Source organism: Lepidochelys kempii, chromosome 1 (genome assembly GCF_965140285.1).
Source record: "Lepidochelys kempii isolate rLepKem1 chromosome 1, rLepKem1.hap1, whole genome shotgun sequence".
NCBI lineage: Eukaryota > Metazoa > Chordata > Testudines > Cheloniidae > Lepidochelys > Lepidochelys kempii.
Window position 1 is genome coordinate 16,996,996 of NC_136380.1, and position 7,500 is coordinate 17,004,495.

Below are 7,500 nucleotides of genomic sequence, written 5' to 3' on the forward strand. Positions count from 1 at the left end.
CCCTGAGCCTGAAAAGTGACAAGCATCCTCGACTTCTCCTTAAGTCCCTGAAGATTGAAAGCACTCAGGACCTCGTGGGATAAGGCCTAACTCATCAAGCAGCTCCCAAAATATGGGGGAGAGGGAGGAATGCAATCACTGTACACAGAGGTTAAGTACTGTATTGGGATTACTCTCTAATTCCCAATGGAAGGAACAGACTTTCTTCCTTCTGCTCCTTGACTTGCTGAAAATCTTTTAGAAACATTACCTCACTCTAAGAAATCCTGCCTAGTGACAACACCTACACTTCTTTTGCTTTTAAAACTTGGTTAAGACTAAATAGTTTAACCATGCAGTCCTCACAATTATTACCACATATTATAATGTACATAATAATCATAGGTTTCAGAGTAACAGCCGTGTTAGTCTGTATCCGCAAAAAGAAAAGGAGTACTTGTGGCATGTTAGAGTCTAATAAATTTGTGTAGCTTACAGCAGATGATGTTTCTCAAATAACAAGCCAAATTCTGAAGCCTTTTATTCAGTTTCTACTCATCTTTCTCCCCAGGAGAAACTCTTACTGGAGGTTGGGGATGAATAAGGACGGAGTAATTGCCAGTGCGAACAAATGTTCTGTGACATCCAGACAGCTCGCATAGGGTTGTGATTTTTAAAGCCTCTGGAAGAGGAAAGTAGCCAGAATCACAGTAGACATCAGGTAGGAATACGAGGCTTTCTGAATCCGGGCAATTTCACATTGCAGTATGTGCAGAGTTGCAGAATGAGATAAAGTCATTCCTCCAGCAGAACCCTCCTGTGGCTGCTCCCCTTCCTCCCCAGGAACAGCCTTGAAGAAAGCCACCCACTGAGACACACCCACGCTCCCTGAATTCTCCGTTCATCACATTCAAAAAGTTGAGTTCTGCCGCCCGAGTTCTCGCCAAGCACCAAAAATAAAACCCCAGAAGAGCTGCACTTTGCGTTTTCACCCAACACCGACACACACACTGCAAGAAGCTATACCAACCTCCTGTCCCCGCCACCTATGGCTGTGTTCACTGGGCACACAAAGCCGGGGGCGGGAGGGGTCGCATCTCCATTCCCCAAACCCCTCCCCACTTGTGTCACTAGCCACACAACCCGCTGGCTGGAGGTGCAACCCCCTCCTCAGGATTCCTGGTCCTCAATTCTCTGCCTGCACCCCAAACCCCACACAACCTCCCCTTCCCCCCGCCAGCTCTCAGTCCGCTCACCACCAGCAGAAGGGCGCTCCGAATCGCGACACGATCTTCATCTGCCCTGCTCCTTAAAGACTCCCATCAAGTCAGGGCCGAAGCTTCTGCCAGCCCCAGGCACCCCCACTGCTTCAGTTCACTCGACAAAAAGCCCAACAGCGCTGAACCCCGCGACTGCCTCGGCGGCTCTCCCCCTTCCCACAAAACCCCAGCGCCCGTGCCCCGATCTCTCTACTACGAGCTATGAGAAAGCAAGGGGGGGACCCCCCGCCCCCGGTTCTCTCTAGTCAATGAGCCCCATCAGAGCCAGGAAAAGCTGCAGCTCCAGGGTAGGTCCCAACACCCCCCCCCCCCCCAACACACACAATCCCTTCGGTTCACGCTGGCCCAGGCTAAGGGGGGGGGGGGGCTGGGAACGACGCTCCCTTTGTTAAATGAACCAGCGTCGTGCGCAGGATGGAAGCAGCCGGCCCCTCTCCCTGGGCTGAGCGGGTCTCCCCCAACCCCAGCCGCGCGGCTTCGCCCACCGGCGCGGCTGGGAGCCCGGCTCGCCAGAGCCGCCCCCGCCCGCCCGGCAAACTCGAAGCGCCTCCGTGCGCCCCGCGCCCCGGTTAGCCACTTGCCGCCCGCCAGGGACTCCGGGCGCCGCAGAGCAGCGGGGGACCGAACCAGCGCCGGGCAGGAGGCGCCCCAGCGCCCGGCACTCACCGCGGGGCGGCAGAGCGGCTCCCTGCCTCTCGCCCGGCAGCGGCGTTCGCTCCCCCTCTTTCTGCTCCCTCCGAGACCCGGCCCCGCCTCCCCCGGCACGCCGCGCCGGCGTCCCCTATTGTCAGCCGCGCCGAGCCCAGGCGGCAGCCCCCGGCCGCCCTCCCAGCGGCTCTGCCCCCCGCCCTGGGCTGGGTCCCTCTCCCATTGGCTGCTGGGGGTGGCCTCTCCCCTCCCCCCCTGGGAGGTAAGGAGTGGGAGCGGGACACGTGAGGGTGAAGCAGACAGGAGGCTTGCAGGGTGATGTCATTTGGGAATGAGGTAGAGGCGGCTGGGATGGGGCGGGGGGGCTGCGAGCCGGCAGCGGGAGCCCAGGCAATCCGCCCCCCCCCCCCCCCCACTCCCCAGCCAAGCTCCCTGCGCCGCAGTATCTTCCGCAGTTTGCCCGGCCCACCATGTGCTCGGGAGAGTTTTGGGAGAATCAGCACTTTTCACCGTCCGAGCCCTTCACAGACATCCACTCATCGAGCTCCCCACCCCGCCATAGGCACTTTGAGGTAAACGTGGAAAGAATTACCTCCCATCCCCCTTTTACAGTGTGGGAAACGGGAGATTTGTTCTGCTTCGGAAACTATATGACCACACCTTCGTCGCGAGGAAACCTGCTCCCTGGGTCTGTTCAGAGATACCTTTGCTACTTGCCTAGAAAAATGCCTGCTCCTTTTGTTTTACTCCTGCTAGCCCCACAAAGCCACATAAGGGACTCAGAGAGCCAGCTGGGTTCTGGTCCTTCTTGTGCATCATCAGCTGAATTGTTTACTAGATCAGTTACATCGGGTGCCTGTGCAAACCTGCCGATGGTATTGGGGCTACCATAAAATCTCCCACGGTTTCACTACCACTAGGGGCTTGTTAATCTCTATGGTGCCACAAATACTCCTTTTCTTTTTGCAGCTACAGACTAACACGGCTGCTACTCTGAAACTAGGGGCTCTGTGTAAACTCAAAAGTTTGTCTCTTTCACCAACAGAAGTTGGTCCAATGAAAGATATTAGCTCCCCACTCACCCTTTTCTCTCATGTTATTTGTGTTGTGGTACAGCTAGGGCTCCATTGTGCTCAGCACTGTACAAACACATAGCCAAGGATGGTTCTTGTCCAAAAAGACCTTACAATCTGAGCCCTTGTCTAATCTCAGAAGTTGTGTGACTTTATCCTAAATGTGTTTTTAAACTGGTGCAACTCCCTAAGCGGACCCTCTTATTTTGGAACGGTAGCCGTGTTAGTCTGTATCAACAAAAACAATGAGTATTTGTAGCACCTTATAGACTAACAAATTTATTTGGGCATAAGCTTTTGTGATGAAGTGGGTTTTAGCCCACGAAAACTTATGGCCAAATAAATTTGTTAGTCTCTAAGGTGCTACAAGTACTCCTCGTTCTTTCCTCTTATTTTGGTTTAGCTTAAACCTGTTCCTAACCTATTTAAGTTAAATTAAAGAAAGCTGGTTTAAACCAAAATAAAAACATCCCACTGCACAAGTTTAAAATCACAGCTTTAGTTAAAGGTGCATCTTTCTCATGAGAACAAGCTCTAAGTAAGGGATAAGAGACAAGTGGTGGATAGGACAGACAAGGGGAACAAAAAACAGCAGGACAACACTGTTTCGCATGATAAGCTGTGGTCTTAGAACACCAGCTGGCTATCTGTTGTCATGGTGGTAGAGAGAGCAACAGCAGGCCCATACGAGGAATCCCACTGTTACTAGCATCAGTGGAGCTGCATGATGCATTGCAACAGTGAGAGATCTGGCAAAAAAGCTCAGTGTAGACACACCCTTAGATGTGTGGGCAGGGACTGGTAAGAAGTGGACATACATGGCATTTTACACCTAGGACCTTAAAGACTGAAATGGCAGGGAGTAGCCAAAGCATTTCACACTCCCCAGGAAAGGGGGATGGGTGAGGAATGACCCATTGCAGGGGGATAGTGTGAAACGGCACCCTGTAAATATTGTTAGTGTCTGCATCCTAATTCAGTGATGAATCAGAACACATAGTCCCCTTGATTACTCCCCATTCCTATAGTGGAGGACCTGAAGCAGATGATCAGTCCCAAACACACTGAAGCACCCCTCTCGTCCTATTGGGATAATATACATACCAAATTAAACATGAACCACTCCTAAACCAATTTAAATGTGTCCACACAAGGGAGTTCCACAAGTTTAACTCGACCTGGTCTACACATAGTTTTTGTATCACTTTAATCATCCCCCAGTCTGGATGTAGTTATGCCAGCAGTTCTCAAACTGTGGGTCAGGACCCTAAAGTGGGTCAGGACTCTGTTTTAATGGGGTCGCCAGGGCTGGCATTAGACTTGCTGTGGGCCTGGGCTGAAGCCAAAGTCAGAGCCCCACCGCCCAGGGCTGAAGCCCTTCTGTCCCTCTCTGGGTGACAGGGCTCAGACTTTTGGTTTGGTGGGGCTTAGGCTTCAGTCCCCCTTCCCCATGTAGTAATTTTTGTTGTTAGAAGTGGATCACGATGCAATGAAGTTTGAGAAATCCTGAGTTATACTGTATAAAGGCATTTATATCGGTATAGTTTAGGAAACTAACTCCATCCCAGCTAGGGGTTATATTGCTTTTAACTAGTTGACACGGTTAGGTTAGGTTAGGTTAGGCTGACACAGCTATGGCACTCAGGGGTGTGAATATTTTCATAGCTATGCTGACCTAACCCCTGGTGTAGATGCAGCGAGGTTGAAAGAAGAATTCTTCTGTTGACCTAGCTACTGCTGCTTGGAGAGGTGGATTACCTACAGCAACAGAAAAATCCCTTCCATTCCATGGCAGCAGCTATAGTATAGATATGACCTATATCTCTTACTAAAACAATATAGTTAAAGTGATACAAAAACTGTGTGTAGAAAACCAAGCCTTAAATCAATTTAGAAACCAATTTAGTTAAATCTGTACAATTTTTGTGTATAGATTAGAGCTAAGGAAGCAAAAAGGGGGCACAAAGGCTTTTTCCCTTTGCAGATCGCCGTTAAGAGACCATTTCAAAGTATCCCCAAAGGAATAGAGCATACTTCTGCTCCATTATTATTAGGAGCTTAGGACAGGTGGTGCCATAATTTGGGACCCCAAAGGGGTTCCTTGTGGTGATGGTACTCCTAGTGGCAGAGCCAGGTTTTGCAAGCAGGGGTCAATGGGTCATTGGTGGTAGGCTGGAGGGTGAGCCTTCCCCATGCTCACCTAGAACAGCAGTTCCTCCTTGCTCTCCATCCCCATGTGAAAATTTTACACCTCCTTTTGTCAACTGCATAAAAGCCTTGAAAAAGGACCACACATACACCTGAAGGCTGCTGGGGGCAGGGTGGGGGGCAGTTGCCACTCTTGTTCCTTTGTTACTCCACCGCTGGGTACCCTGTTTCTTGAATCCAGACAAACTCTATCAGTCCTTCATACCTACCTACTGTTGGGCATCTAAGACCTGCTCGATGACCAAAGACAGGAGGAGATGCTCAGGGATGTCTGGCCATAAAGTGGCAGTAGTAAATGGACTTCTCATCGTAAAAGATAAGTCTTGCTTAAGAGGTGACTGATTGAAAGCCAAACAATGTTTTTTTTTTATTTGTGTTCTGAACTTAATAGGCAGAGCAGATGCACTGAGAGTCTTTGGGAAAAGACTGTGATTTTCCTTGGTACTGAGAACGAATTCATATGGCTTCATTCCAAAAAGTTCTTTTCCACCGTTACCTCAAAAGGGTCCCTTGTGTTCTGTGGGCAGGAATTGAGCACCAGGCCCCAACCTCAAAGACCAACTCTGTTAATTGATTTTTGAGTAATCACTTGAGAAGCTAAATTTCCTCCTTTTTAGACTAATAGCAAAGAGTGTTGGCTTGCAGCCTGAGGCCCTGTCTAGACTAGGAAAATAGGTAGCAGCTAACAGGATTTTAAACACCACTTAGCAATCTTTCAAAACATGTTAGATAGTAGTGGTCAGCTCTAAGGGGGAGTCTAGGGCTGATCATAACCATCTTAGACCTCTTTAAAACTGTTAAACCTTTGTCTACACTAGGTGCTAAGTAGAGTTTAAAAATTTGTTAATTAAAACATGTCAGCTACCACCCATTTTCCTCCTCTAAATAAGTCTCTAGTGGTCTTGCTTTGAGCGTTAACAGCCATTATTTATCCTAGTCTACATTGGCAACTGTAACCCTATTGGTCTCATTCTATGAGCAGTAGACCAGAGTTTATGAATGTCCTACAGAACTACCACGTGTGAAGAACACAAAACTAATTACAAAGTGTCTAAACCTTAACCTGGTCTATGTCTGGCTTCCATCAACATAGCTACAGTCTCTCCAGAAGGTGGAGTTCCTACACCGATGGACAAACAGCTAAGGCACTATATCAATATAGTTCCCGTATCATAGACATGGCCTGGTTCTTCAGTCAAGTTTAGGGGAATAGCTGCATCCCTTCTAGGGGTTTGTACTGCTTTAATTATATCTGATTCTAAAACAATATAGTTAACATGGTACAAAAACTCTGTGTAGACAAGCCCCATATTTCATATATATATGAAGACACAATATCTGTCCTGAAAAACTCATTAAGAAGAGATAGCAGTGGAAGATAGTGAACAGCAAGTTATGGCTCTCATTCTTCTCTCACTTAAAGTATTGTAAATCAAGAGAAACTCCATTGAAAGTAATGTAGTTACACCAGTGCACAATTCTGTGTTAGAAGAATCAGAGCCTCAGGGCCTGATTCAGCAGTGACTTCCTTCTTGTGTAGTTATTTTCACACCTATGCAAAGTGGGTGTAAAACACTGCCAAATCAGAATGGTAACATTTTAAAACCATCTTGCCCAGATGTAAATGACAACATAAGGTGCAAGGCAGTAGAGAATCAAGCCCTAGATGTGAATTTGTGATGCAAAATGTTCAATGTATTCCTAGCTACATATGCAAAAGCATGATAGAGAATATACAGGTAATAATCCCTCTCTGTACAACTCTGGTGAGACAACTCTTGGGATAGTTCTGGTTGCCTCCTTACCAGAAAGGTGTACACTGATTAGAGAGCGTTCAGAAAAGAGAAACAAGGTAATTAAAGGACTGAAGGGATAGACTAATAAAGAACTGTGGGACTAATTCTCCTCTCACTTACACTGGGGTAAAAATGGTGTTACACTGGTTTAACTGTTGCAAATGAGGGGTGAACCAGGCCCTAAATATATCAAAGGTGCACAAACATTGGTTTTGGAGTATTTCCACCTAACTATAAGATCTACTTCTTTTTTTGTCATCCTAGAGCAACCATCATAATCGTAGCCAACTAATTTGAAGAGCTCAGCCCAAACTCAGAAGTACATGCTAAAATTTTATTAACTATGGCTTATACACTCCGTTCAAATATTGGGACAAACCCCAAGAATGCCCCTTGAATACAGGCGTTTCCATGCTTCAGTTCAACAAACCTCACTCCCAATCCCAGCAGTGTCTGCAGTTTTATCAATTAAAATTGAAAACCCTCCTCATATGTTCCCTGCCCCTACAGTATCAT

At 47.8% G+C, this 7,500-nt stretch overlaps 1 protein-coding gene across 6 annotated transcripts in view; it reads right to left on the reverse strand.

The window, feature by feature from the left end:
* PAK1 (p21 (RAC1) activated kinase 1) overlaps nt 1-2,009 on the reverse strand; it is a 121,125-nt gene extending 119,116 nt beyond the window's left edge. For 2 of the 6 annotated variants that reach the window (XM_073335300.2, XM_073335317.2), the window contains exon 1: nt 1,236-1,570. The gene's annotated coding sequence lies outside the window, so the exon portion shown is untranslated. Of the gene's footprint in view, nt 1-1,235; nt 1,572-1,925 lie in introns of those variants that run through there. The other 4 variants (XM_073335307.2, XM_073335342.2, XM_073335313.2 and 1 more) reach the window with 4 other exon arrangements.
* Nucleotides 2,010-7,500: the final 5,491 nt, after the last annotated feature.